Source organism: Hibiscus syriacus, unplaced genomic scaffold, assembly GCF_006381635.1.
Source record: "Hibiscus syriacus cultivar Baekdansim isolate YM2019G1 unplaced genomic scaffold, ASM638163v2 tig00110904_pilon, whole genome shotgun sequence".
NCBI lineage: Eukaryota > Viridiplantae > Streptophyta > Magnoliopsida > Malvales > Malvaceae > Hibiscus > Hibiscus syriacus.
In genome coordinates this window covers 2,745,357-2,756,599 of record NW_024062907.1, presented here as the reverse complement: position 1 = coordinate 2,756,599, position 11,243 = coordinate 2,745,357, and the positions used below count along the sequence as shown (strand labels likewise).

The 11,243-nt window shown below is 39.5% G+C and overlaps 1 pseudogene; it reads left to right on the top strand.

Annotated features, from left to right (window-relative positions):
• The first annotated feature begins 482 nt into the window (after nucleotides 1-482).
• Nucleotides 483-558, top strand: LOC120146289 (annotated as a pseudogene).
• The last annotated feature ends 10,685 nt before the right edge of the window (nucleotides 559-11,243 follow it).

Here is an 11,243-nt window from a genome sequence, read left to right as displayed (position 1 = left end):
CGTCGAAGCTCTCACACCCTTCCACCACTTTATATTTGGCTCCTACACGGAATGACCACCGATTCTTGGCACGGTTGAGGATAGCTCGAAATCTATCTACGTATGGCTATGTATGCCTCGCTGTGCCAGCAATCTAGCTAATTATATCGACAGAATAGCTCAGTTTGGTGACTAGTAGTATAGTTTACCATTTATAATACTAGTAAGAAGTCCGCTAGGGTTTCTCTCAGTGCCTATAAATACTCTTTTAATTCATTTTCCTCCTTCATAAGCTATTCTGTCGATTTTATTTATACTGAAGAATAATTATTTTTCTCTTAGTTTCTGTAGGGTGACGAACATAATTTCGTCTACCGGAGGAATTATCTATGACGGTAACACAATCCCTATAAGAGGTTATGATTTCACCATTCTTCTTTGAAAACAAAAAAGCAAAAACAAAAATGGATTTCTTTTTCTTTTTGAAGAAAAGGGGGATAAAAGCCATGTGATAATAGAAATTCAACGGCCTGGTCTAAAAACTTGATGTACATTGAAGTTCCGACAGGTTCTGATCGCTTTTTATTATTCTTTTTTCCTGGTTTTCTTAAATATTTTTTATGTTTTGAACTTGTTTTACTGTAATTTTTCTGAGTGTCAGTATACCTGATGAATCTCAAATTGTTAGGATTTCTTTGATTCTACAGCTCCTAGGAGACTTGAAGCCTGCTCTTTCATTGCATTTGATAACATTCGTAGGAATTAATTTAAGATCTCAAGCTTAGCTTATAGGACTCTTTATCACTTAAGTTATAATGGTTATATATGTATTAACCATAGTATAGTTGTTGAGATTTTGATTTGATTTCGTTTCCAAAATAATGTATGATTAAATTGAATTGCATTAGCCATTGATAAAACTTTGTTCTCCTTTTGTATCATGTCATTATTTTTGGGCTGTTGGCTAATGTCCACACTTTATGGTTACTTAGCTTTTAATAATTTTGCAGTTGCTTGATGTTCCATTTGATAATTATATGCTTTGGGTTTTTTCCAGTTGAATTCCTTTTCAGATTGCTCATTAGGTTGTCTTCTTTAGTTCACATTCTGAATTTTCTTTTTAAGGTTAGTGATTAAATTTTAAGTTAACATTGTGGGTGTGTTATACTTTTTAAATTAGGAAGAATTAAAAATTTTATACCAAACTTTTGGTGAACTCTCTTTAGATGAACATAATGTAGCCTTTTTAAGTAGGAAAAACAAACATGATGTCGCAGAGGTAGATGTATACGGTGGACATTGCTTTAAATGTATTGTTTTGATTTACAGTTGGTTTAATAATTGGTTGTAAGCATTAATAGATGGTTATAAGTGTTTTGTTTAAAATTTAGCATGCTCAAAGTATATTAGGTTATGCTAAATTTTGAATGAAAGTCCTATCAATTAGTTATTATTAGTCTTATGCTATGTTCTAAATGATTTGAGCTTGTAACTCATAAACATGATGGTTACATCATTAACGAAAAGGATTACAATGTCTTTAAATCATTGAGGGCATGAAAATAACTATCTAATTAAAAAATTGTTCTTTATAGTTTATAAAATGCGTTGAATACAATAGGTTGGAGAGTTGGACCTGAAAGGCTCTGAATTAAGATTAGGAGAGTTTTACATTATTTAGTGAAGTAGCTCAAATTGACTGAAGAGTAATAATCATTTTTATCTTAAGGGAAAACATCATCTATGGTTGTATTTTTGGCCTCTTGTCAATTTGATTTGTTTGGTTAAGTAATTTACAAGTTATTTAGTAAAGTTATGCTATCATTACTTGATGCTTCTTAGCAACTTATCTCACTTGTTATGAGCACTACATCAATTTATTTTTTGCTTCTCTTTGTACCAATTTTATCATATAGTTTCATAAAAAAGTTGTTTACATAATATTTTTATCTTATCATGTATTGGAACAAGGAGGTAATTGCAAGCCTAATCTAATGGAAGAATTTAGTTAATGCCGAAAACCTAATGCGTTCAAGTTTATTTTAGCGTTCCTCATTTCTTTGTCGGGAGTTTCCCCCTTCCATTTCCTTATTATCATTCAGAAAATAATTAAAGGAAAATTTATGTCAACATTTTAATTAGGGTTGAGCAAAATTCGACTCAAAAAATTGAAATTTTTAACTCGATTTGACTTGAAAAAACTCAACTCGAATTGACTTCGAGTTGCAATTTCGTAAACTTGACTCTACTCGGAAAAATTTTCAAATTTAAATCTAGGTGAAAAACGCAACTTGAATAACTTGAATTTTTTTAGTAATTCGTGTATTTATTTTCAAGTTTGAGTTGATTTCTTGGATTTTATATGTATATCATGTATGAAAAAAATGTGAAGAAATATATTTGGATTGTATATATGTTCATAGAAAGTCACTTAAATTGAAATCAAATAATATTATAATATTATAAATATTTATAATTAAATTTAAATAGAAACTCTAAAAATTGACTCGACTCAAATTTTATAAATTCGACTCGATTAAAAAAATTTCAAATCAAGTTCGAATAGAACCAAAACTTAACATTAAGTGTGACTTTTATTAAAAAAATAGTTAAATGACTTAAATAAAGCTACATGAATATGTGGATGATTAAATAATAGTTAGATTCTCAACGGAAGCAAAATAAGAGAATTAGCACAAAAACAAGACAAGAGAACTTTGAGAGAATGCTTTATGATTTCTCAAAATGAAGAAGTGAGTACAAATGAGGAGAGACTTCTATTTATAGTTGAAGCTCCCCTCAATGGACGACTAAGATCTAAGTACATCAACGTCCTAGATTGAATACACTTTTCTAAATCCCATAAATCAAGGGATTATGTCTACAAAGTTAAATCCCACAAATCAAGGGATTATGTTTACAAAATTAAATCTCACAAACCAAGGGATTGTGATTATAAATTTTTCATAGGTCCAAAAAGGTCCAAAACACCACTTAAATAATATTGGGCTACTTCTTGTGTGCTGACCTCGGTTGTGGCTCGTGGTTCGTGACATTCTCCCCACTGGTTCTGGTGGCGCCCTTGTCACTCGTCTGGCATGGAAATGGTCTATCTTGGTCTTGAATTGCCAAAGTCCCTCGGCATGCTCCCAACTCCCTTCACACTCGGGTTTTTCCTTCTACAGAACAAAGTACTCATGCCTTGGACGGTGTACTGGTCGTCGAATAACTATTTCCGCTTGTATATTTTGAATTTCCTTGTCATAGGAGATCGCTATTCTGACTGGCGCTCGGTGTGACTTGTCTCGATCCAAATCTTCTACATTTACGGCTAAGCCTGCTAGGAAACAACCCAAGAAAATATGCTTAGATTCTCAACGGAAGCAAAATAAGAGAACTAGCATAAAAGCAAGACAAGAGAACTTTGAGAGAATGCTTTATGATTTCTCAAAATGAAGAAGTGAGTACAAATGAGGAGAATAGACCTTTATTTATAGTTAAAGCTCCCCTCAATGGACGACTAAGATCTAAGTACAACGACGACCTAGATTGAATACGCTTTCCTAAATCCCATAAATCAAATGATTGTGTCTTCAAAGTTAAATCCCATAAATCAAGGGATTATGTCTACAAAATTAAATCCCACAAATCAAGGGATTGAGATTATAAATTCTTCGTGGGTATAGGAATGTCAAAAATACCACTTAAGTAATTTTGGGCTATTTCTTGTGTGCTGACCTCGGTTGTGGCTCATGGTCTGTGACATTCTCCCCCACTGGTTCTGGCGACGCCCTCTTCACTCGTCTGGCATGGAACTGGTCTATTTTGGTCTTGAATTGCCAAATCCCTTGACATGCTCCCAACTCCCTTCACACTCGGGTTGTCCCTTCCACAGAACAAAGTACTCATGCCTCGGGCGGTTTCCTGGTCGTCGAATGACTCTCTCTGTCTGTATATCCTGAATATCCTTGTCATAGGAGATCGCTACTCTGACTAGCGCTCGGTGTGACTTGCCTCGATTCAAATATTTTACATCCTGATAGTACGGCTTGAGTAGACCAACATGGATCACGGGATGTGCTCAGATGGTTGGAGGCAACTCCAACTTGTAGACCATGGTGCCTACCTGATTCGCAACTCAGAACAGACCCTCGTACCTTCTTATAAACCCCTTGTGCACATTCGCATGGCGTAAAACATTTGCCAATTTTGGAAGGAAAAGATCGCCAACTTCAAAGTTGACTTTCCTACGTTTTGGTCGGCCCACTTGGTTCGCTTTCTTGCCTTATACGGCTGAGTCATGTTTCTCATGCCACTCATTCGCAACATTGTGTACTGATGGATTTGGTCCCTCATACTTGGTAACAAACATGTTGGGTGTCAACGGTTGCTGCCCGGTCACGATCTCGAACAGACTCTGCTTTGTTGCCTTGCTCCATTACAAGTTGTAGGAAAACTGGGCCATATCCAACAACTTCGGCCAGTCACGTTGGTTGACACTCATATAGTGCCTCAGATAAATTTCCAACAAAGCATTAACTCACTCAGTTTGCCCATCGATTTGTGGATGAATTGCAGTGGAAAAGTTCAAGCTCGATCCCATCAACTTGAACAACTTAGTCTAGAACCTTCCCGTGAACCGTGTGTCTCAGTCACTAATGATGGTTTTTGACATCCCCCAATACTTCACCACATGCTTGAGGAACAGTCAATTTGCCTCCACGGTTGGACACACCATGGACGCTTGAATGAATGTCCAGGAATGGGCAAACCAATGATAAAATCCATGGAAATACTCTCCCATGTGTGCTCAAGAATGGGCAAAGGTTGTCGTAGTTGTGCCAGTTTATTTTCCTCGATTTTGTCTTGTTGGCACAAAAGACAAGTCTTCACATAGACTTGCACATCTTCAGTCATGTGTGGCCAATAGTACTGTTCTAAAAGTAGTGTCAAAGTCTGATCAACTACAAGATATGACGTGCACTTGGAATCATGACATTCCTTCATGAGCTACTTGCGTAACTTTCCATATCGAGGCACAAAAAGATGATGTCCTCGATAATAAAGAACTCCCCCTCAAGCTAAATCTCCCTGGTTTAGACATCCTTAGCTCCATCAATGATTCTCTCGGTCACTCGGTCATGGGGTAACCCCTCTTTGATCCTCGCAAGAAAAGTACTTTCCACAGTCTCTATGGCATACCTCCAGCTTAAGCTATCTGCAACATAGTTCACATTCCCTGGCTTGTACTTCATGGAAAAATTAAACTCGGCAAGAAACTCTTACCAATGAGCTACTTGGGAGAAAGCTTCTTTTAGGTGAGAAAATAACTATTTGGAACGTGTTGGTAAAAACCATAAACCTAAAACCTAGCAAATAGTGACACTAAGTACGCAAACAGTGCAACACTGCAGTCATCTCCTTGTCATGAACAGAGTACCTCCTCTCGGTCTCATTGAGCTTCATACTCTCATATGCAACCGGATGTCCCTCTTGCATAAGGACTCCCCCAATGGCAATATCGAATGCATCGGTGAAAACAACAATTGGCTTGGTGTAATCTGGCAACACCAACCCGGGCTAACTCACCATGGCTTCCATGATCTTTTTAAAATCCTCTTGGAAGTTCTTGCTCCACTCCCACACTTTGTCCTTCTTGAGCAACTCGGTCAAAGGTGCACTAATCTTGGAATAGACCTTCACGAACCGTCGATAGTAGTTGGCTAATCCCAAGAATGCTTGTAACTCGATCACCTTAGTGGCTGGCTTCCATTCATTAATCGCTAGAATCTTGTCCCTATCTATCTGGAACTTACCTCTTCCAGCGACATGGCCTAGGAACGTCACCTCCTTCTATACAAACGAGAACTTTTTCTCTTTTACACAGACTTCGTTCTCCCGTAAGACTTAGAAAACCCTTCTCAAGTGCTTAACGTGTTCTTCCAAGTTCTTATTATACACCACAATGTCATTAAGGTAAACTACAATGAAATGATCAAGAAAGGGTTATAGTACCTTATTCATCAACGTGTAGAAGGTATCAGAGGCATTTGTGAGGCCAAATGGCATCACAAGAAACTCATACGAACTGTAGTGCGTCACACAAGTAGTTTTCGATTCATCTCCTTCAGCTATCCTGACTTGGTAATATCTGAACTACAAATCCAACTTGGCAAACCACCTCGCACCACCAAGTTGATCAAACAAGTCGGCAATCAGCGGGATTGGGTACTTGTTCTTCACAGTTAGATTGTTCAAAGTTCGATAGTCGATGCACATTCTAAGGGAGCCATCATGCTTATTCTGGAATAGTATCGATGCACCAAAGGGTGCCTTCAACGGTCGAATATATCCCACATCTAGGAGCTCTTTCAACTGTCTGCGAAGCTTTCTAACTCTGGTAGGGCCATACGGTATGGTACCCTGGCGGGTGGCTCTGTATTTGGCACGAGCTCGATCTTGTGGTCCATCTCTCTCTTTGGTGGTAAACACTTCAGCAACTCAGTTGACATTGTATCCCTAAACTCTACCAACACTTATCCCACTTCATTCGGGACTTTCTCGGTCATTGTGGGCTTACATCCACCAATGAAGCCACAAAGGTGGGTTTCTCCTTGCGCACCCCTTTGAGATCTAGATTGCAGATAACATCTTGAGATCGACTCCGGACTCGACTCATCGGAATAATGCATTGGTGTTTCGGATAACAAAATACTTGACAATCAGCAAATGGCAACGGAATGCATGAATCCGATGAAGGAAACTAATCCCAATAACAAAGTCAAAATCATCAAGTGGGATTACCTTTATGGTCTCTTTCCCGGTCCATCCTCTAATGCTGAGCTTGATTCTTATTACTTCTCCAATAATTGAAACCTCATTGGAATTGACGATTTTCATGAACCCGCTTGTCTTCTCCACACAAAGATCAAGTTACTTGACAGCTTGTTCGGACAAGAACTCTGAGGCACCTGTGTCCACTAGTGCACTTATCTTTTGGCCCTCCACGTTGATGTCTATATACATCAGTCCCTTCTTCTTGCGACCCTTATTGATTTCTATGGAACTAGTGATGGAACCAAGTTTCAAGGTCTCATTCTCTTCCCCATCGGTCTTCTTGATGGTCGAAACTTTCACGAGGTAAGGACAATATCTCTTCATGTGATTTCCTCCACAACTGAAACATGATAATTCACCCTTCTTTTCCCAAGGATTGGAGAGCTTTTTGGGTCGATTATTCTGCTTCCCATTACCCCTATTAGCTTATGGAAGCCTTCTTTTGACTTCTCTCCCCCACCATTATCTTTGGGTTTTGGCTTAGATTTGAAAGAGTCGGTCTTTTTCACTTCAAATGGAGCAATGGCCTCGACTACATCCAATGCCTTGGAGAGTTCAGTCACTCTCCTCCTCTAGATCTCCAAGTTGGTTCAACGTTGTAGTCCATCCATGAATGCAAAGAACCCTTCTAACTCACCCAAGTCGAGAATTTGCATCTTGATTTCAGTGAAATTTCTTGACATACTCCAAGATGATACGATCATGCTTCAACGATTCAATTTTGCTCGAGCCTCGAGCAGAGTATTCTTTGGATAGAAATGCTCTTTGAGTTCACCCATGTACTCCTCCCATATCCCGACTGGATCAACCCTCTTGAAACATCTACGTCGCCACCAAAACATAGCAACATCAGTAAGATAATTTGAAGCAACATTTACCTTGGTGGCATTATCCCCGATACCCACACCTCAAAAAAATTGATCCATGCCCCAGATGAAATTATCCACATTCTTAGCAATTCGACTCTTATTGAACTCCTTCGGCCCAGGGACGTCGATCCTGGGTCTAGGTGCTTGCGCTTCTTGAGCTCCTTTACCTCCCGTATCATTTCCCCTCATGTCCAAGTACATGCTCTCGAGGCCACTGGTACGCTCATCCACCTTCTCTGCCATCTCGTTGATGAGTGTTTGAGTTTTCTGGCCAAGTCCTTCCTCCATAGACTCTAGCTTCTTTAAGCGAGATTCAATTGAATCCCGAGTCTCATTGACTTCTTTATACCGTTCTTCAAGTTTACCAACCATTTGCTCAAATTATGCCATGACATCCTTCGAGCTTCCTCACTTCTTCGCCGCAACAGCACGAGTCTCGATCACTTCGCTAGCTGTTGGAACTTCGTCATAGTTTTATTGTGTCATTTCTCACAAAACTGGCTCTGATACCACTTCTCACGCCCTTGGAACTTGAATACCTCAAACGTGCTACCTTAGTCGCATTCTATGTGATTGCGACTAAGTCAGCTTGAAAACAACCCAAGAAATGATGCTCCAAACGGAAGCAAAAATAAGATAATTAGCTCAAAAGTAAGACAAGAGAACTTTTAGAGAATGCTTTATGATTTCTCAAAATGAAGAAGTGAGTACAAATGATGAGGATAAGCCTCTATTTATAGTTGAAGCTCCCCTCAATAGATGACTAAGATCTAAGTACATCGACAACCTAGATTGAATACACTTTCCTAAATCCCATAAATAAAGGGATCGTCTCTACAAAGTTAAATCCAACAAATCAAGGAATTATGTCTACAAAATTAAATCCCACAAATCAAGGGATTGTGATTATAAATTCTCCGTGGGTATAAGAAGGTCCAAAACACCACTTAAGTAATCTTGGGCTATTTCTTGTGTGCTGACCTCGAGACTTCCTCGATCATTATGGGCTAGAATATCATGAACCACGAGCCACAACCGAGGTCAGCACACAAGAAGTATCCCAAGATTACTTAAGTAGTTTTTGGACCTTTCTGGAGCCATGAAGAATTTATAATCATAATCTCTTAATTTGTAGGATTTAATTTTGTAGACATAATCCCTTGATTTGTGGGATTTAACTTTGTAGACACAATCCCTTCCTTTATGAGATTTAGGAAAGTGCATTCAATCTAGGTTGTCGATTTACTTAAATCTTAGTCGTCTATTGGGGGGAACTTTAACTATAAATAGAGGCATCTCCTCCTCATTTTGAGAAATCATAGAGCATTCTCTTAAAGTTCTCTTGTCTTGCTTTTGTGCTAGTTCTCTTATTTTTCTTCTGTTGGGAATCTAATCATCTTTTCTTGAATTGTTTTCAGGCTGACTTAGTCACACATTCGAGGTGTTCAAGTTCTAAGGGCGTGACAAGTGGTATCAGAGCAATTTTATGAGAAACGACATAATAAAACTATGACGAGGTCCCAACAGCTAGCGAAGTGATGGAAACTCGTGCTATTACAGCGAAGAAGCTCGAAGGATGCCGTGGCATCATTTGAGCAAAGAGTTAGTAAACTTGAAGATCAATATAATAAAGTCAAGGAGACTCAGGATTCAATTGAATCTTGCTTGGAGAAGCTAGTCTGTGGAGAAAAGACTTGGTCAGAAAACTCAAACACTCATTGATGAGATGGAAGAGAAGGTGGATGAGCGTACCAAAGGCATCGAGAGCATGTATTTGGCCATTAGGGGAAATGATACGAGAGGTAAAGGAGCTCAAGAGGCTCAAGCACCTAGACCCAGGATCGACGTCCATGGGCCGAAGGAATTCAATAGGAGTCGAACTGCCCAGGATGTGGAGAATTTTATTTGGGGCATGATGTAATTCTTTTGAGGCGTGGGTATCGGGTATTATGCCACCAAGCTAAATGTTGCTTCCAATTATTTTACTGATGTTGCGATGTTTTAGTGGCGACATAGGTATTCTGAGAGGGTAAATCCAGTCGGGACATGGGAGGAGTTCGTGGGTGAACTCAAAGAGCATTTTTATCCAAGGAATGCTCCGCTCGAGGCTCGAGCAAAACGGAAGCATGACCGTACCATCTTGGAGTATGTCAAGAACTTTACTGAAATCAAGATGCAAATTCCCGACTTGGGTGAGTCAGAAGGGTTCTTTGCATTCATGAATGAACTACAATGTTGGGCCAACTTGGAGATCCAGAGGAGAGTGACTGAACTCTCTAAGGCATTTGATACAGTTGAGGCCATTGCCCCCGTTTGAAGTGAAAAAGACTGACTCTCTCAAATCTAAGCCAAAACCCAAAGGTAATAATGGGGGAGAAAAGGCCAAAGAAGATTTCCACAAGCTAATAGGGGTAATGGAAAGCATAATAATAGACCCAAAAAGCTCTCCAATCCTTGGGAGAAGAAGGGTGAATTATCATGTTTCAGTTGTGGAGGAAATCACTTGAAGAGAGATTGTCCTCAGCTCGTGAATGTTTCGGCCATCAAGGAGACTGATGGAGAATGATACCTTGAAACTTGGTTCCATCACTAGTTCCATGGAATCAATTAGGGTCGCAAGAAGAAGGGACTCATGTATATAGACATCAACGTGGAGGGCCAAAAGATGAGTGCACTAGTGGACACAGGTGCCTCTGAGTTCTTATCTGATCAAGCTCTCAAGTAACTTGATCTTCGTGTGGAGAAGATAAGAGGGATCATTAAAATAGTCAATTCCAAGGAGGTTCCGATTGTTAGAGAATCAAGCTCATCATTAGAGGATGGACCCGGGAAAGAGACCATAAAGGTAATCCTACTCGATGATTTCGACTTTGTTATTGGGATTAGTTTCCTTGATCGGATTAATGCGTTCCGTTATCATTTGCTGATTACCTAGTAATTTGTTATTCGAAACACTAATGCATTATTTCGAAGAGCCTAGAGTCCGGAGTCGATGCCAAGATGTTATCCGCTATCTAGCTCTCAAAGGGGGTGCGTAAGGAGGAACCCACCTTTGTGGCTTCATTGGTGGAAGCTAAGCCCACAATGATCGAGGAAGTCCCGAATGAAGTGGGATAAATGTTGGCATAGTTTAGGGATGTAATGTCAACTGAGTTGTTAAAGTGTTTGCAATCGAAGAGAGAGGTAGACCATAAAATCGAGCTCGTGCCAAATACGGAGCCACCCGTCAGGGTACCATATCGTATGGCCCTACCATAGTTAGAGGAGCTTCGTGTACAGTTGAAAGAGCTCCTAGATGTGGGATATATCCGACCGTCGAAGGCAACCTTTGGTGCACTGGTGCTTTCCAGAAGAAGCATGATGGCTCCATTCAAATGTGCATCGACTATATAGCTTTGAACAAGCTCACTGTGAAGAAAAAGTACTTAATCCCGCTGATTGCCTACTTATTTGATCAAGTTGGTAGTGTGAGGTGGTTCACCAAGTTAAATTTGCAGTCTAGATATTACTAAGTCAAGATAACCGAATGAGATGAACAGAAGACTACTTGTGTGACGC